General features: G+C 39.8%; 1 pseudogene; it reads left to right on the top strand.

Moving 5' to 3' along the window:
- The window catches only part of LOC114910942 (cadherin-8-like), a 61,326-nt pseudogene extending 42,785 nt beyond the window's left edge, over positions 1–18,541 (top strand).
- The last annotated feature ends 251 nt before the right edge of the window (positions 18,542–18,792 follow it).

Here is an 18,792-nt window from a genome sequence, read left to right as displayed (position 1 = left end):
TTCAATCCTGCGTCTTTTGTGCTCGCAGGCAGAAGCTCTAACCATTCTGCCTTCTGCTTTTGACCTTATAGATTTTCTAATCACCCATCCATAGGATGTGACAACCATCAAGCTTACATATTTTTGGAGGCATAAAAAGGGAAATTATTGAAGAAAGCAACATAGTTCCCACTGATCTGACCCAAATTCAACCACCTGAGTACTTTGTTAGAGCTAAACCAGTTTTTACTCCCTTCCAGAATAACATCAATGCCATACCACTTACCAAAAATACAAAAAAAAAAGTTGTATAAATCCATGGGGAAATGCAGAGAAAAGAACTCCAAGAACAAAGGAAAAACTTTTAAAGAAATCAAAATCTTTCTCAAACTATATAAATATTCAGGTGGGCTAATTAAAATTCATTGTTCAGCTGACTTAAAGAGGACCTGTAAAAATGTGAGAAAAAATGTTAAACATAATGCTGACTTTCAGATTGCTTTAAAATAAGTTACCCAGTTTTAGTACTAGAATAATTACAAATTTGTTCCAAAAACCAGCATGAATTAGTATGTCCTCAGTTAAGGGAAAGTATCTAACAAGTCATCAGGATAGTCATTGATTAGGCACATGTGTGAGTCCAGATGATTTAGATTCCTAATCACTTATGATTCTTTTTTTAAAGATTTTAAAGATTTTTTTAAAATATTTTAATGGAAGATTTTAATGTAGGAGGGGGCGCGGTGGCGCAGTGGGTTGGACCGGGTCCTGCTCTCCAGTGGGTCTGGGGTTCAAGTCCCGCTTGGGGCGCCTTGCGACAGACTGGCGTCCCGTCCTGGGTGTGTCCCCTCCCCCTCCGGCCTTATGCCCTGTGTTGCTGGGTTAGGCTCCGGTTCCCCGTGACCCTGTCTGGGACAAGTGGTTCAGAAAATGTGTGTGTGTGTGTGTGTGTGTATGCAAATTTCAAAAAATTATATATATTTTATACAAGCCCGCTTTAGAGAACTCAGATTTTAGTACCAAAAAAAAAAAAAAATACAATTTGGCATGGTCAGTTAACATTCTTTAGCTTATTAATGGGCTTATGATGCCCACTCTAGTGGTTACCAGTCTGAAAACATTCTAAAACATAGCAAAAGAACAATTCAAAAGGTTTTCTTGGTCATTTCTTGTCTTTGAATCTGAAAAATATTCATTCTATACAGTGTGTACAAACAGCATTTTTAGTTTAAGTTCTGGCCTTAAAGCTAGCTTGTAATCAGCCTCCTGATTTACTGAGGAGATGGCAGGTCACACAGTGTAACTGCAGAACACTAAAAAAATGTCTTAAACTTTTTATGTATCACTGAATGCACAACTTCGTAGTCATTCGACACATTCTCATATGCCATTGTCTGAAAGAACATCTGTAAACTATCAGGCATTGGTAATAAATTATTAATGATTCATGTCTGCAAGGTTAAACACATTGATCTAAAGGAGGCTCCAGAAGCACAGAGTCAGTATTTTTTATTAATATATTTTCTTCGTATAAACTCTTTTATCTTCAATCACTCAGACCTCTCTACTGCCTGCGAATACGTATGCTTCTTGTCGTCTTGCTCGCTGGCGTCGATCTTTGATGTTCGTAGGCATGCTTTCCATGTACATGTTGACCCAGTGCTGAATTTCCACATGACGCAGAGCACGTGTACCAACTTGACGGAACCTGGCAGCTGCAGGAGGAATTGAACATTAAAGCAAACCTCCCTTCCTCCCTCCCTCCCTCCCTCCCTCCAGCAGCCTGCTGCCTACGCAGTGGCATGGACCTCAGCCGGGCACGATTCTAAAGCCAAATTGCAGATCCTCTTGACTGCGGCAGGTCAAGGGCCCTTAATGTTGAACGTGTTCCCAGTAGCGTGTTATGAAACAGTGGCACTACACTCCGCTCCCAGTGTAGGTGACTGAGAGGAGCGGAGGCATGTCATACATGCTAATTAGACAAAATGGGGATAATGAGGACCTCTTTTAAAATGTATGGCTGTACCTGGGAGGGGGAAAAAAATGGTTGTTCAAAGTGTCATTTAGTGCAGAGAGACTGAAAAGGAGAACCCTCTGGCTGAAAACAGGCGATATGAAAATAAGAACACACACTCTATTATCTAAAAGTGAAAAAGAATAAAAGCAGCAAGGAAGGTATTATTATAATTTCACTTTTTTACAGAGAATGAGATCAGATGGATTTAAAGCAGAGGTGAACAACTCCAGTTCTCGAGAGCTGGAATCCTACAGGATTTTGTAAATAAATTTTAGCAAATATCTGCTTGACAGAAATGCCAAATGAGGTGAAAAACTCAACTATTTGAACACAGCAGTTAGAAATGCCATCTGCAACCCCCTGTTTAAACAAATAATACAAAATGGGCTGGGCTTATTGACAAGATTGCATGTGAGTTATCAAAATGTTCTGTAATATCCAACTCCATTCCAAACTCCTGCTGTAAGGAATCTATCTATCTATCTATCTATCTATCTATCTATCTATCTATCCTTCCTTGCTTCCCCAACACACAACTCGAGTTGATTTTTCATCATCTTTGCTTATTACCTGGCAGAACCTTAAGCCCCCTTCTTTCTTCAATTGAGGTCCAGGTCTGATTCTCCTAGAACACAATATCGAATTGACTTGATCCCATTAGTCTGGTATTACAGGAGCTCTGAGATGACAGAAACTACAGCATGAGTGGTCACAGATGGCCACAGGAAGGTCTAGTCACTGAGTCGTTACACAATTTAAGTTCATCATGGCAGGTTCTGCACACTAGCACGTTAACGTGCTGAAAAAACGTGCAGATACACAGTTGTGAGAACAGCATCCTCTGTCTGACTGATACCCGTGCACAGTTAAACCAAAACCCAGTGCTGTAAAGAAAATTAGTCATAACTATTGAATGTGTATTTCAGTATTTTGTTAATATTGTATACACACACACACACACAGACACACACACAGACACACACACACACATTTTCAGAACTGCTTGTCCCAGACGGGGTCGCGGGGAACCGGAGCCTACCCGGTAACGCAGGGCGTAGGGCTGGAGGGGGAGGGGACACACCCAGGACTGGACGCCAGTCCGCCGCAAGGCACCCCAAGAGGGACTTGAACCCCAGACCCACTGGAGAGTAGGACCTGGTCCAACCCACTGTGCCACCGCACCCCCTCGTAATGTTAATATTGTATATATATATATATGAGGGGGGTGCGGTGGCGCAGTGGCGCAGTGGGTTGGACCTGGTCCCGCTCTCCAGTGGGTCTGGGGTTCAAGTCCTGCTTGGGGTGCCTTGCAACGGACTGGCGTCCCGTCCTGGCTGTGTCCCCTCCTCCTCCAGCCTTATGCCCTGTGTTGCTGGGTTAGGCTCTGGCTCCCTGTGACCCGGTATGGGACAAGTGGTTCAGATTGTATGTATAACTGTTTTTGTCTTTTAGTGAATTTGCCATTATGCATGCCATTAGTGAAATGAATATTTCTTCAACTGTCTTAACAGCCTCTAGACTTTGAGAGCAAAAAATCCTATACCCTCAAAATTGAAGCAGCCAATGTGGGGTTTGACCCACAATTCAGCAGCGGCAGCCCCTTCAGGGACACGGCCACGGTGAGGGTAACGGTGGAGGACTCGGACGAGCCGCCTGTCTTCTCCCTGGCCAGCTACCTGCTACAGGTGCACGAAAACACTGACGTCAATACAATCATCGGACAAGTATCTGCCCAGGACCCAGATGCAGCTGCAAGTCCGATCAGGTGAGAAATAACATTTGATCCGCTCCTGGTTTACATTATGCTCTGTCAGGCTGCTGAACACACTAATGTCTACTACTGAATTCACCTGTTTTGTAACAGTATTTGTAGTGCTGGTAGAACCAAGCACAAAATCTAAACACATTAACATAAATAGAAACGCACACACACACACACACACACACACACACACACACACAGAGAAAATAATGTATATAGAAATAAAATATAATATATAAAATATCACATATGTGATATTTTTTATATTTTATATAAAATAATGTATATAGAAATAAAATGTATGCATTATGTATATTAAATTATATATAATTATACATATAATGCTTTTATAATCAGCAATTTCTGCATATTTAAAGGATGGATTTTAAACGCAGAACTTAGGAATTCATATGAAAATATAGTCTCAGTGATTCTTCTTCCGTCCTTATTATACAAGTTGTGCAAAGAAATATCACAAGAGCACCTTCAGTGAAGGTTAACCAGGTAATTTTTTTCTGTTCGCTCTGGCATTTCATGAACTCTCCAGTGACTTGCTGTGATTCAGAGACAATACTAAACAGGTTTTAGATTATGTAGTACACAGAGCAGAGAGGAAATTAAAGGATTTTCCTATTACAGGCCAGTTCAGCTTTCTGGTTTTTCAAATTTGCTTTTATTGGAACTATGCAATATTTATTTTTTTGGAGTCTTTTATTGTGATCAAAAAATACTTTTAGGTTTTGTTGACTAGGAGTTGGAACGTTGTTGCATAGCGTGTCACTAAAGTCTTCACTAAATACTGGGCCACTGTAGCAGTAAGTGGTAATCATTATCACATTTTTATAGCAAAGTAAAAACTGCAGGAACACTTTAAAATGTTTGACCACAAGAACACTTTAAAATGTTTGACATAAAATGTAGACTTTCATGTGTGCAGCTATGTCTCCTTCTCTTAATGTAATGCATAAATTGTACTTTTGCTGAGATATATGTCGCTTTGGACAAAAGCGTCTGCTAAATAAAAAATGTCATGTAAATGTTTGAAAGATCATCCTATCACAGATTTTGCTAAAGAAAATACAACAAGTGGACTAAAATGAGTTTGACACACATTTCATTTACCTCCAAGTGGAATTACATAGGACGGACTGGCGTCCTGTCCTGGTTGTGTCCCCTCCCCCTCCGGCCTTACGCCCTGTGTTACCGGGTAGGCTCCGGTTCCCCGCGACCCCGTATGGGACAAGCGGTTCTGAAAATGTGTGTGTGTGTGTGTGGAATTACATAGCTGGGGCGTTGTGGCGCGGCAGGTTTGGCTGGTGCACGCTATGTGGTGGGTCTGAGGTTCGAGTGCTGCTTGGGGTGCCCTGTGACAGACCAGCATCCCGCCCTGTGTGTGTGTGTGTGTGTGTGTCCCAGCCTTGACCCTGGCTTGCCATGACCCCGTTCAGGACAAGCGATTGTTAGCGTTGGTTTGTTGAAATTACATTTTCAGGCAGTCACTGGGTTATGAACGTACAACCTGTAGTTAAGAACCCCCCGTAAAGCCTCTTATATTAAAAATTCAAGTTACTGTACATACAAAGATGCGTAATAACTACTACTGCTACTTTGAAATGAGCATCGAAACATTATGTGTCTACAGCGGTTTGTTGGCTCGTGAGCCGAAGGTAGGACAAAGGCTTAGTTTTTTCAGTCGGACTGTCACGCCCACGACTTTGCCCCGAAGGTCCATGGCTGTAGAATCTCATTTCAGAAACCCGTCTTTCCAGCACTTTCGAGTGAACCATCGACTACCTACCCGTCCTTCCAAGTCCCTCATTCTCCTCAATCCCTCATTCCGCTCCTGATGTCTGGGCTCCTGACAGTTGCAACACCTCCTCGAGCAGGACATCGGATTCTCCCCAAGACCTGTGTTTGCCCATTGCCCGACCCACGCCTGTCCCCGACCACGAATCTCACCTGCTCCCTTGTGTACCGACAATAAAAATCCCATGATTGGGTCCACACAGCTACCTCAGTCTCCTGCCCTCTCAGTATGACACAGACCATGTTGCTGTTAACAGTGTCTCATGTCTGTTATTCTATTTGGCTTTAATTTGTTTGATTTTACTCCTGCAACCATGGCACCAAAGTGTAAATCCAGTGCAAGTGATGATGACGCATCAAAGAAAAGGAAAACAATCACCATTGATATTAAAGTGGAAAAAATAAAGTGATCGGAAAAAGTTGAAATGCCAACAAACAATGGAAAAGTGAACATTTAAGTTTCTTTAATGTTTTTTATACACACACACACGCGCGCGCACACACACTCTCTCCTCCTCTCTCTGTATTACAAATACTGTAGTAACATTTGTTATTATTATTATTATTATTATTATTATTATTATTATTATTACTCTACTGTACTGACCCGCGTTACGTTGTTTAGGTGGGAAGATGTGTTTCGTGTCAATAGTTGCATTATGGGGAAAAATGTCAAATGTAGGTGTACAACCACTGGGGGCACTTTTAGGGGAAATGAAGGGGTGACCGTGTTTGGGAGTGTGTTGAGAGAGAGCCTGGGGGTCCTAAGAAGGGTGGGAAAGCTGGCTAGAAGAGCAGGTCCAGGAGGAAATGGGGTCCTAGGACCAAGGGCATGGTGTTAGAAGTGGGATAGGGCAGGATAATGAGAAGCTGGATTTGAAAGCAACTGAACACCAAAGACGAAGGAAGGGAAAATGGTGCGAGGACAGAAGCCAGCGGGACAAATGAATAGCATCCGGCGGAAGAAAAGCCTGCGACTGTGGAGGTTGAGGCAGGGGAGCTGTTGTGGAGCGTGGGTGTCCAAGGGGACCCCGGGGAAGTGCACACCGTGGCGGAGAAGAGTTGCAAGGTGCCGTTAGAGAGGGGCGAGCAGGTTGAGTCGGGTCACCCTGTGCTCACGGTGGGAGCGGCAGGAAGAAGCAGCGGACCGCCGGTGAACACGAGTGCTGGACAAAGTCGCCCCGCACAGAGCTACACTTTCTCAGGGAGGTCGGATAACATGCTGGACGTCATGGAGCAGCGTACCTCGTCTGTAGACAGACAATACTCTGTGGTCGAGGTGAGTGAACCTGCCAATGTGATTTCTCCACTTTCATGAAGAAAGTGCCCAGCCTGCCTGGCGCCCCAGTGAGCTTTCCAAGGTTAGCGCAGAGCGGCGGAGCAATCGCTGTGAATGCAGGAGGGCTGCGCAACAAGAGGGAGCCAGTCTCCTGAGCGTCGCGGTGGACTCGGCATGCGATGAGGGGACTATGGCGAGAGCGGCAAGCAGGGAGGCCTGCCTGGGTCCTCCACTGAAAGATGGCCGAGCAGCAAGAGGTGCGGCGAGACAACCCGAGACACAAGAGGAGTGCTCGCCACTGACCACGGAGCTGGGACAGATCTGGACACTGGGAAATTTGTGGGGCAGGCAGCAGCGGGGAAGCTGCTATTCTTTTTGACGGAGGGCTATGTAAAGTCTCACGTTACGGTGTTTAGGCGGGAAAATGTGTTTGGTGTAAATAGTTGCACAATGGGGAAAAATGTGATATGTAGGTGTACAACCACTGGGGGCACTTCTGGGGGAAATGATGGGGTGGCTGTGTTTGGGAGTGTGTTGAGTGAGAGTCTGAGGGTGCTAAGCAGGCTGGGAAGGTTGGCTAGAAGCGCAGGTCCTGGAGGTAACGGGGTCCTCGGCCTGAGAGCATTATTTCCCTGTGTGCCGGTGTTCAAATAAACGTTTGGGATGAACGCTGTCTGTGCATCCCTCTTCGCCCCATTCAAACCCAAGGCGTTGCGCGCCACAGTATTCTCTATATTAAAGAAATTTTAGTGTATCTGCAAGTGTTTCTTTAATGTTTTTTATGCATAGGACGGTACACGATACGCTATATACTAAGACAAACATTTGACTAACTCGTGTTAGATGCCCACCATACCTGACTGTTCCGACTTATTTACCTTTATTCATTTAGCAGACGCTTTTTTCCAAAGTGACGTACATCTCAGCAAAAATACGACTTACGTACAAATCTGACTTAAAGACAGACTTAGGAACAGAACTTGTTTGTAATCTGGGGCCTGCCTGTACAATAGAAATTAATGCATTTAATTTAATCTAATCTAATTAATCTCATGCATTTTCCTTTAAACTAATGCATTTTCCTCAAGATAAATAACAACAATACACACACACACATTTTCAGAACCACTTATTCCATATGGGGTTGCGGGGAACCGGAGCCTACCTGGCAACACAGGGCGTAAGGCCGGAGGGGGAGGGGACACACCCAGGACGGGACGCCAGTCCGCTGCAAGGCACCCCAAGGGGGACTCGAACCCCAGACCTACTGGAGAGCAGGACCCGGTCCAACCCACTGCGCCCCTCTTAACAACAATACCACCGATAAAATAATATTACTACTACTACTAATAATAATTTAGAGGAAGAAATCTTAATTTACCAAGAAAAAGTTGGATTCTTTCTTTCTTTCTTTCCAAAATGTCACTGGAAAGAAAAAAAAATTATGAACTTTCAGAATGAAGTATTTATACACAGACCATATCTGCTGAATTAAATGATGGTGTCCTGCAACTATAAAAGTGTTGTACTTCATTTTAGAACACAGCTTTAAGGTTAACAGCCCTGATATAGGCTGACATTTTCTTTCATTTCTCTGCAGCTTGTCAATACAAATAAATTGTTGCACTATAGAATGCAGTGTTCTTTCATGATAAGCTACATCTATTACTGCCTCAATTAGGTGACATTAACAGCCCCAAGGTTTTAAAACAAATTAAACCAATGCAGATTTATTTTTTTGTTGGTTTGCTTGTTTGTTTAAATTGAACAAACTAGACCCACATCACATTTTTCTTATAAAAATACATATATCTAGTTCCAAAAAGAACATTTGTGGTATACCATGTGCTGTGCACCAATGATATCTGCTGTATGTATAGGTTTTGAACAACTAATGTGTCTCCTGACTCGTACAAAAAAGACCTGCCACCCTTTATTTAGCTTACTCTCATTAGCGAGATAACAGTAATGCAATTACTCAGCTAACAGAGCCACTCTTTCGGTTTGCCACCCCTATTTCATTCAGTGCCCACCAGGCGAAACCACCCCTGATTTCCCGTCGACTTCCTGATAATCGTGAGTCATTTTGCCCAACAACTTTTCCAATAAAGGGGCAAGGGTAAACTGGGGAAATCACTTTATGATGCCAATGATACGGGAGCTTCCCCTGTTGCTGTTTTTCATTTGTGGCACTTTTGTTATGAACCTACCTCCCTCTTCCCAAAAGCATTTTAAGTTGTCTCTCTGAAATGGATCATTGTTCCTATGCTGCTGCTCTGTTTTATTTTGTACAGTTAATGAATAAATGAATGATCATGTTGTCCTTTTCCATTCAGATATACACCTCTTGCACTGTGGATGGAGTGGTGTTGGCCATCACTTTCCAGGGCATCAAAATGCATTCACTTGTAATAACATATTGTAAATGCCGCAATAATTATTTCCTGTAAAATGGATTCAAAACGTATCTTTTCCCCCTCACCTCCAACAGAGCTCAGTTTTGCTTGGATTATAAACTATACCATGTGAGATCAGTCAGGCTGGACCTTTCTGAGTCCACACAGGACAAGTGGGGTGGGTAGAGTGGAAGGGTTGCCTGGCTGACATATTTCATACATTATAATTCAGAAGAAGACAGACACCAAGACAAAAATTTTAATTTAAAAGCCTTTGAGGAGAAGACATGGGATTCCTTGTGATCTCCCAAGGTGGAGTAGAGGTCAGGGTAGCTGGCACCCTGTTGGGAGGTCCAGCAACACACAGGCCAGTGTGTGAGAAGCACATTGCATAGAAAATCAACAGAATATCAACCTTTCATTCTGTTCAGCTGCCTACTTTCTGTTTTACATCTGCTGATTTATTTACTTACTTATTTACTTTGTGGTGAGATGATGGTCACTCCATCATTTCCCCCAGAAATTTATTTACTTACTTATTTACTTTATGGTGAGATTTACCATCAGTTTGTGTATCATTTTGAAAAGTAAATGCAAATAACTAAACTTTTATGAAATACTCCTAGACAAAGCTTTAATCAGTTCTATCAATTGTTATTAAACAGGATTATGCTTAATTCCAAAAGAGATACAGAGGAAAGGAAAAGCAATTTCTCTGTACTGCACGGAAAGGCTTCAGCAAAAATCCCATTCAATGGCAAGACCTTTACATTTATTATTTATTACTGTGTGGAGCAGCAGCTCCAAAACTAGACCAGTCAATAGCAAGTTCATATCCCAGAAGGGACACTGCTGTTGTAACTTTGAATAAAGTTCTTAAGGTACAATACCCAAGGAAATGTTTCTCTGTATTTTTAACTCAATGATCACACAATGGCATGATGTATAGGCTTTATGTGATAAGTAAATCTTTTAGGAAAACAATGACAAATCTGAACACAAGATACACACACACACACACACACACACACACACACATAAAATGTATATAATATGTAAATAATATAAACCTGAACACAAGATATATATTGTAATGGTGCATGTTACCGAGAGTTTGAGCAGGACCTGTGTTTACTGTAAATAGCTGAATTATGGGAAAAATGTAAGTGTTCAACTACTGGGGGGTCTTACAGGTAATGTAATGGGGTGACTGTGTTTGCCAGCAAGAGAGAGAAAACCTTGATGGGTGATAGGCAGGTTGGAAAGGTTTGCTTGAGGTGCAGGTCCTGAAAGAAAAGGGGTCTTCAGTCCAAGAGCACCATTTTCCTGTGTGCTAGTGTTCTGATAAATGTTTGTCATGAACACTGTCTGTGTATCCTTTGCCCATCCAAACCCACAGTGCTGCATGCCACAATATGTGTAAGACCAATATATTGATGGAACATGTCATAAACCTTTGACTGTTGCCTGTAATATATTTTAAATGGTTATTCCAAGTTAATCGTCATTAAACTACAACTGAGATAAAACCAGCTTTACAGCTGTCAATGGAGTGAAGAAGAAAAGTGTTAAAATCACTATTAAAACTATTATGTCAGTGATGATAAATATGAGAAAAAAAGCTAATTTACAAATTTGCTTACGATCACCCCCAGGGAATATTTAATTAACTTTTTGTTCAGCTACATAGCTCCTTTTTAATGTTCAAAAGGGTTTTATTTCTCGCAGAAATTTCTGGGGTTTATCGCACGGTGTACTGTCAACCTGTCACGGCAGAATCAAATGTTCTCACTCTCCTGGAACATGCTCCCCGGTGGTTTCTGCTGTCTGTGTGCCGTCTGGAAAATGGTGTGTGTGTGTGTGTGTGTGTGTGTGTGTGTGTGTGTGTGTGTGTGTGTGTGTGTGTGTGTGTGTGTGTGTGTATCTCCCCCAAGAAGGCCTTTCTCAGTTTTCAGCCCCTCTCTGATTTCCATTACTCTGTGTTGCTCTATGTCCCCTAATTTTCATTCTCAGTTTATTACAGCAATGAGACATCAATTCATTGGTTTCTGGTAGCTAGAGCCTGAAAAAGAAGGCTCATGTCTAGGTGACCTCACTAGGACAGATCACATTCATGTAAAGGGGTTGAAATGGATGGGGTTATTTTTACTGTAATTTATGTTCTATCTTCTTCTTTCTTTTAAAAGGCGTTCATTGAAAAGAACATGCTTATAGGGACATGTCCTCATTTCACCCTGCTCTTTCTTGTGTATGAATATTCTTTCTTATTTATTTACTTATCTACTCATTCATCTTTATTTCATCACTGTATGTATGTATGAATGTATGTATGTATGTATGTATGTATGTATGCATGTGTGCATGCATGTGTATGTGTATGTATGTATGTGTCATATATGGGTATGTATGTTGTTTATTATATACTGTAGCAACCAATTGGAATTTTCCTGTGGAATTAATAAGATTTCATTCAATTATTTTTTCATTCATTTTACCAAACACCAAGATATAGAAATTATCCTAAAAGGCTAGTTTTCAATTCTAGCTCATTTCATAGACCATAAGGTGACTGATTACTGTAGTTTAAAGTTTTAGCACATACTTTACGCTGCAGGGAGAACATGAATTAGGTGCATTTAGATGGTTATTCATGGAATTTTTGGTTAAAAAACTGTGTATTACATGCCAGATTGACAATTTGTTTGTTCCACTAAGGATGATTATTCTCTACCAGGTACTTCATTGATCGCCATACAGACCTTGAAAGGCAGTTCAATATCAATGTTGATGATGGAAAGATAACTCTGGCCAAACCACTTGACAGGGAGACAGACATGTGGCACAACATCACAGTGACAGCTACAGAAGTCAGTAAGTATATTCTATTTTAACTATATCCATTTTTGTTTACTTATAATTATAGATTAAGCTCTAAAAAGGGTCTTAAAACTCACCTTTTCCAGACTGACTTCACCCATGATGTCTTAAGTTCATGCAAGGTATAAAAGTTCGTGCACTATAACTTTAAGATAAACCCTTACGCAGCTACTCTTCTAATGTAAATGTTTATATGTATGTCAAAAAAAAAAAAAACTACTAGGAATGTGATCAGGAATCATCGATATTCTGGTTTTATGTAGCTACTTGCGTGATGACCGTTGGTGCATATGGTGGAAAGACACAAACGAACTGTACTTAAGAATCACACGTCTGCAACTGTGTCTCTCTTTCTCCTAATGTAGTGAACAAATTGTACTGTGTTCTATTTCTATGACATGTAGATATTGCTTTGGAGAAAAGTGCTTGCTAAATTAATAAATGTAAAAATGTAAATGTAAGCCTTTATTTATGCTCTCCTGCTGCTCTCCTACAGTATATCTATTTGTTCTTTTTATCCCCTCCTACATCTAACTGCAGTTAAAAACATTTGATCCAAATGCAGCTTCTGAACATTGCCCTTATAAAAATGTATTCCCATTTTAATTCATTATTAGAGGTGAAATAAGTTTTCTCTAGTTCTTATATTGGTTTTAAAATCCATAACAACACCCCAGTTTTTGTTGAGTTTTTCCCCCCCTCCTCAATTCTACAACTCTTCTCCCAGATGCTTCTGATTTTAGACATAATTGCTGTTTGGATCCATAAGACCAAAAACTCATTTATCCTTTTACTGGTGACTGAGCTGAACAGTAATTTGTACAACTGAAGTGCAAAGAGATATTTGCAACAAACAGCCACACCAGAACTCAGCACAATTTTGCTCGTGTTCAAAGGAGATAAAACAACTTTTAGGAATGAGCAAACTAAATGGATAGAAAGAAGAAAGTCTTTGGAGCATATTAAAGAAAAATGAATAAGGTGCAAAACTGAATTCATTTGTACTTCTATATCAGTAGGACATACTTAGCTTATAAAGCTTGAAATTGTCTACCTCAACTTTTTGTACTGTATTAATGTTGCTCAAATGTAAGACATTTCATTAATGGTTTCCAATGTAAATCAAGCAACATATTGTCATAAGAAATTAAAACAGGAAGATGTTAAATGGATCCACTGTGTTACTTCTGTGTCGAACAAAACCACATGAAGTCGCAAATAAATTTCAAAAATAAAAAAAAGTAATCATTATAAAATTAATGGATTTTAGATTTCATGTCTATTGCCAAGTCTTAGTATTCCCAGGTCTTTCTTTTTTCATACTTTCTGGCAAAGATTTGAGCTCATCGTCACTCTGTCCTTATTTTAAGGCATAAAATGAAAACATCATTCATTATAAAAATTAATGGTTTCTTTAAAGAACACGAATAATAATAATAATAATAATAATAATAATAATAATAATAATAAACTGTTACTGCTTCTCAGTCGCGACACATTGTGTAACTGGTTTTGAGTGAAGATGGTAAGAAATTTACCTTTTTTTGTATGTTAAACAAACAATAGCCTAATTTGTATTAACAAACAAACACTTTGCTAATTTGTTCCCCTGTGTCTTTGTGTCAGGAAACCACAGTCAGATCTCTCGGGCTGTCGTCGCAATTAAGGTGTTAGATATAAATGACAACGCACCAGAGTTTTCCAGTGACAATGAGGCTTTCCTCTGTGAAAATGGGAAACCAGGCCAGGCGAGTGCATCCAATCCACCATCATTTGATTTGCATCTACTATGAAATTAAAATCAAATACTTAGGGAATAATATACTAATAAGTGTAAATACAACTTAGCTTCATATGAAGAGCAGAACAAAGTAGTGCATGCTTATTCCTTTTTTGAGTTGCCATTGTGCTGTGTTTCTCCTCAGGTGATTCAGACTGTCAGCGCCATTGACAAGGATGACCAGCGAAATGGACATTTTTTCATCTACAGCCTGGTGCCAGAAAATGTCAAACAATCCAAATTTCACAATAAAAAAACAACATAGGTAAAATTACTTCTATTTTCTGTAGACTAATAGAGGTGCTTTGTGAACAAGTTCTCTTACAGCCGACAGTATCAGAAATTCATACCACATATATCATTCGGAAGAAAATGAGCCTGTTCCTTGCACTCTGTGTACAGTAAAGCATCTTCTAAGGCTGCTATAATGCAGCAGATGGCACTAAACATGTCGCACTAAATACCATGATGAGGAGGCTAAGTGGATTTCTTTGTCCTCTATTGCGCTTGGTGAGACTCAGTCCACAGCTTCATGTTTCATAATATTTTCAAAAGACTCTCAGTAAAGAATCTTCATCTGGCTCCCCCTTCTGCAGAATATAAGCTGCTGGCTGTGTTTGGAATGAAACACCACCTGATTTATTGGGAACGAGAAGTTAATCCCCTAGATTTTTTCCTAGAAGTCAAAGAACAACAAAGCATTTCTGAGGAAGATCTGGAAGTTTGGAGTCATCATTCAGAAACCAAAACACTTTCATTAAAAATTTACAGAAGTAAATATTGCTGGATATGAGTGGATAGGAGTGTACGGGAATAAGAAACTGCACAGCTACAATGGTATTCCAGTGTTTGCATACCTAAGGCTTAAGCATGCTTCCCACAATACTTTGGTTTACAAATGTACTTCATTCCTCGAAATTCGTTCATTTTGTGAAAATTTGTAACACTAAAATGTCAAAAACCATTTTTTCTTCTGGAGAAAATTCATACTCATTTCAGGCAGTACCCAAGTAATCCTAATTAATTAATCCTAAACATAATAAATAATCTAGTTACAAGTTAGCTAATTAAAGAAAACAGAAAGGCAAGAAGTTGATTAGCTTAGTTAACCATTCAAATTTGTTTGATTTTTTGCAGTAAATAATTGCAATAAACAGCACAAAGAACTTCTTGAGAGAGCTAGAGCATTTGTTCCCACTGGGATATAAACACTGGACTGCTGAGGGCCAAATCAAAATGGGGTGCTGGCCAAAAATGTTCACTAAAATTTCTGTCATATTTGAATGGAAATGTTTGCATATATGATAATATTCTAATTAATAATATCTGAAGGTATAAATTCAATGGTCTAGCAGAAATGGAAACCCATAATTTGAATGTTTGTGAGTTAGGAATGGGTGTGTATACAGCTACCCACGTTCAACTTTCCATTCCTGCTAATATCACTATTCAGAGGGCTGTTCTCCATCGTGTGAAGTGCTTTGAGATCAAAGCAACCTATGTAATCATCATTTCACAAGGTAGCTTCATGCTGCCAAACCCTCAGAATGTCATGGTCAGAGAGCGGATTACAATATCAGCTATTTCCTGTAATGTATCTAGATCCATAATTGAAGATGATGAGCATGCTGGGAATACTAATGGGTAGATTGCATCAACTAATCTTGTGAAAGTTAGAGAAATAATACAGTAAGTATGCAAGCTATTGATTTTTTGATGATACGAATTGATTGAAAAGAGCGGCTTACTGACTTATTTCCACTGTTGTAGTCTTTGATTGCAAGGTAGAAGCACAACACAGATTCCCTTGTAATGACTCAGGTGGGGGGGCAGTACCATCTTATTGCAATTGTATATCTTGTAACCATTACCCATGGAGCACTGTATGTGAGCGGCAGTTAACTTAATTAAGAGAGACAGAGTTTTAAACGCTCCTTAATCAGGAGGTTCAGCCCACTGTGAGTTCCCCATGTATTTTGCATATTTGTGAAGCTGATTGGGGAAAAATATGGTGGCCTACCATTCCCCAGCAGTAAAGTCTTATATCACATTCTTTGCTGTATTAGTGGGACAGCAGGTAATGCAGTGGTTGGAACCGCTGCCTTTGGATTCAAAGGACATTGGTTTGATCCCGAGCTCTAGCTGTGGTACTCTTGAACAAAAATTTAACCTTGAATTGATTTGTCTGATTTCTTCTTTCTTCTTCTTCTTCTTCTTTCTTCTTCTCTTCTTTCTTTCTTCTTCTTCTTCTTCTTTTTCCTTTTCAAGCAGCTGAACTCCAAAAACTATCCCAAAATGAACCTTCTGGCTCATATAAAACAACTGGATGGATATGTTAGTGGTTTGAAAAGTCAGACTGAATGTTCATTTGCTTCTAGAACTTACAACTAGCTCTAGAAGGTTTCTGAACTTTCACTTTGCATTTTTCTCCTATCCTAATAATGCATTAAGTTATTAGGCCCTTATTAGGTTGGCTGAGGGGGTCTTTTTATATTTAATTTTTTTCTCAGGATCTTTCAGCCTTTGCTTAATGTTAATAATGCCATATTTTCATGAGCATTGTGTTATGAAAAAATGTGTGCATATCAAAGATTTTTTTTCCCCTGTTTTTGCCACCGTTCTGCAGTACTCCCCTTTGTCACACACATCAATAAGTTTGCTTATTCTAATAGAAACTAATGGGCCATAAAAATTAGGCGTGCGGTGGGGCGGCATAGCAGCTATTTTCCACATCTACTTATCATATATGTATTAAAATTATCCGTCTGTAGTTATCCACTTGATTGAAGTATGATTTCACTTATTTGCAGCTTTAGAGTCTTTTGGCCACACGACCTTCAGCCATTTGTTTTTGTGCTTTTCATCTCACATACAATATCAATGTACATTTCTCTGCAGGTGTATGAAAAAGCACTAGAAATGTGTCTCCAAATTCATTCCCGTGTTTATGACTGTATAGGACCACGTGTAAAGTTTTAATGCATGAGAATGGAAAGCTGCACAATGCAACATTGGACTTTATTATAGATGCTACAGAGAGCTAGTGGCACTTGAGGGAGTGGTGTTTCTCTGAATCACTAAATTTCAGATACACAATTGATAAAAAAAAGCAACACCTGCATCAATCATTATTTTAATACTTTAATAGAAATCCATGAATGAAGGAATGAATGAATGAATGAATGAATCAATCAATCAATAATCATCAGTTAATTTAATATTAATTTCAAAATTTTTAAGAAGTATCCATAATTTCCCTACAAATAATCTAACGGCACTATAATTATCTAGTGGCTGGCACTTGGCAATATTAAATTTATTGTTATTACTGTTACATTATGGGTGGCCTACTGGTGCAGTGAGTAGTGCTACTGTCTCACACTGCCTGCATGGTGTAAGAGGATGTGGGTTTGATCCTGTTCAGTCTGTTGTGGAGGTTTGCATGTTTTCCTTACTTCTGCATGCCTTCCTCTGGGTGCTCTGGTTTCCTCCCACAGTCCACAGACATGCTGTTCAGGTTTACCCATAGTGGTGTGAGTGACAGAGAGTGTGTTCCACTGATGTATGGATGAGTGACCCAGTGTAAGTCACCTTGGTGAATAAGGTGTGTGGGCTGATAACACGACATAGAATCCATTGGAAGTTGCTTTGGAGATAGTGTCTGCTAAATAAGTAATGGTCAAAACTACTTATCACTGAAATATAAAATCCTTAATATGCAGAATTTTACTTCTATAAATAATGTGTTGTCACAACAAAGGAAAACCAAATAAAACTGCACTGTTGGTTTACACAGGTCCAAAGAAATTCACACAGACTGTTTTGTAAGAGTGTGACTTATGTATGCAATAGTTGTAAAATGACTGTATTGATGTGGCTACATAAATACATGCTAAAGACTATTTTAAATATTTAGCTCTGAGAATTTATAAAGAATTAACCTAGTCTTGGAGTTTCTGCATATATGTGAGTTCCCTTTTGTCTCTTTATCCAGACAACTCCATCAGCGTTGTAGCTAAGCATGACGCCTTTCGACGGCAGAAGCAGGAGATGTACTTTCTGCCCATCGTCATCAGTGACAATGGAAACCCTCCATTGAGCAGCACCAACACACTCACCATTCGGGTGTGTGGTTGCAGCAATGACGGCGCTGTGCAGTCCTGCAATGTTGAAGCCTTTGTTTTGCCTATTGGAATAAGCATGGGAGCTTTGATAGCTATTCTTGCTTGTGTGATCTTACTCTTAGGTACGTGCTCTTGCAAGCTGAACACTTCAAAACATGGACACAGCTGAATATTTATTTATAGAAATTTTTGCATTAGACCTACATTAGTAGGCTATGACATGGCAGTATGCGACTGAGGACAAAGAGTGTCATGTAAAAAGCAAATTAGTGCCTTCCAAGTGCAATGAACATAATTAGCCTACATTATGAAGGCATTTTTAGTCTCTCCCAATGCCTGTCCATTAATGTAGCGCAGCTAAAGTTTGTTAGTTAATTTTTTAAAAATGTCATTGCTGCATTGGGAAGGTATGGAGGATAAGGACTGTGATAGGGTGGGTGTAAATGTTCAGTTAATGGCCAATGAATGTTCTTCCTTTTTCCCAAGATTCCACAGGGGGAGTGTCCAAATTTGGTCACTGATATGGGATTCCAGAATGAAAGTGTTGTTTTCTCTCTCATAAACAAGTGGGAAAACGAGAAGCAAAGTAAAACACAAAATGGTAGAATAAAATGAATATCAAAGTGGCAATTTTCAAATCACCGGGTAATACACAAATAGAAATTATAACACGGAAGAAACAAAGTGGTAACACCAAAGCAAAGTGAAAATACAAAAAGCTAATTAATAAATTTGTATACACACACACACACATTATCAGAACCACTTGTCC

Source organism: Scleropages formosus, chromosome 7, assembly GCF_900964775.1.
Source record: "Scleropages formosus chromosome 7, fSclFor1.1, whole genome shotgun sequence".
Classification (NCBI taxonomy): domain Eukaryota; kingdom Metazoa; phylum Chordata; class Actinopteri; order Osteoglossiformes; family Osteoglossidae; genus Scleropages; species Scleropages formosus.
The sequence above is the reverse complement of the archived record's forward strand: the minus strand, read 5'-3'. Positions and strand labels throughout refer to the sequence as shown.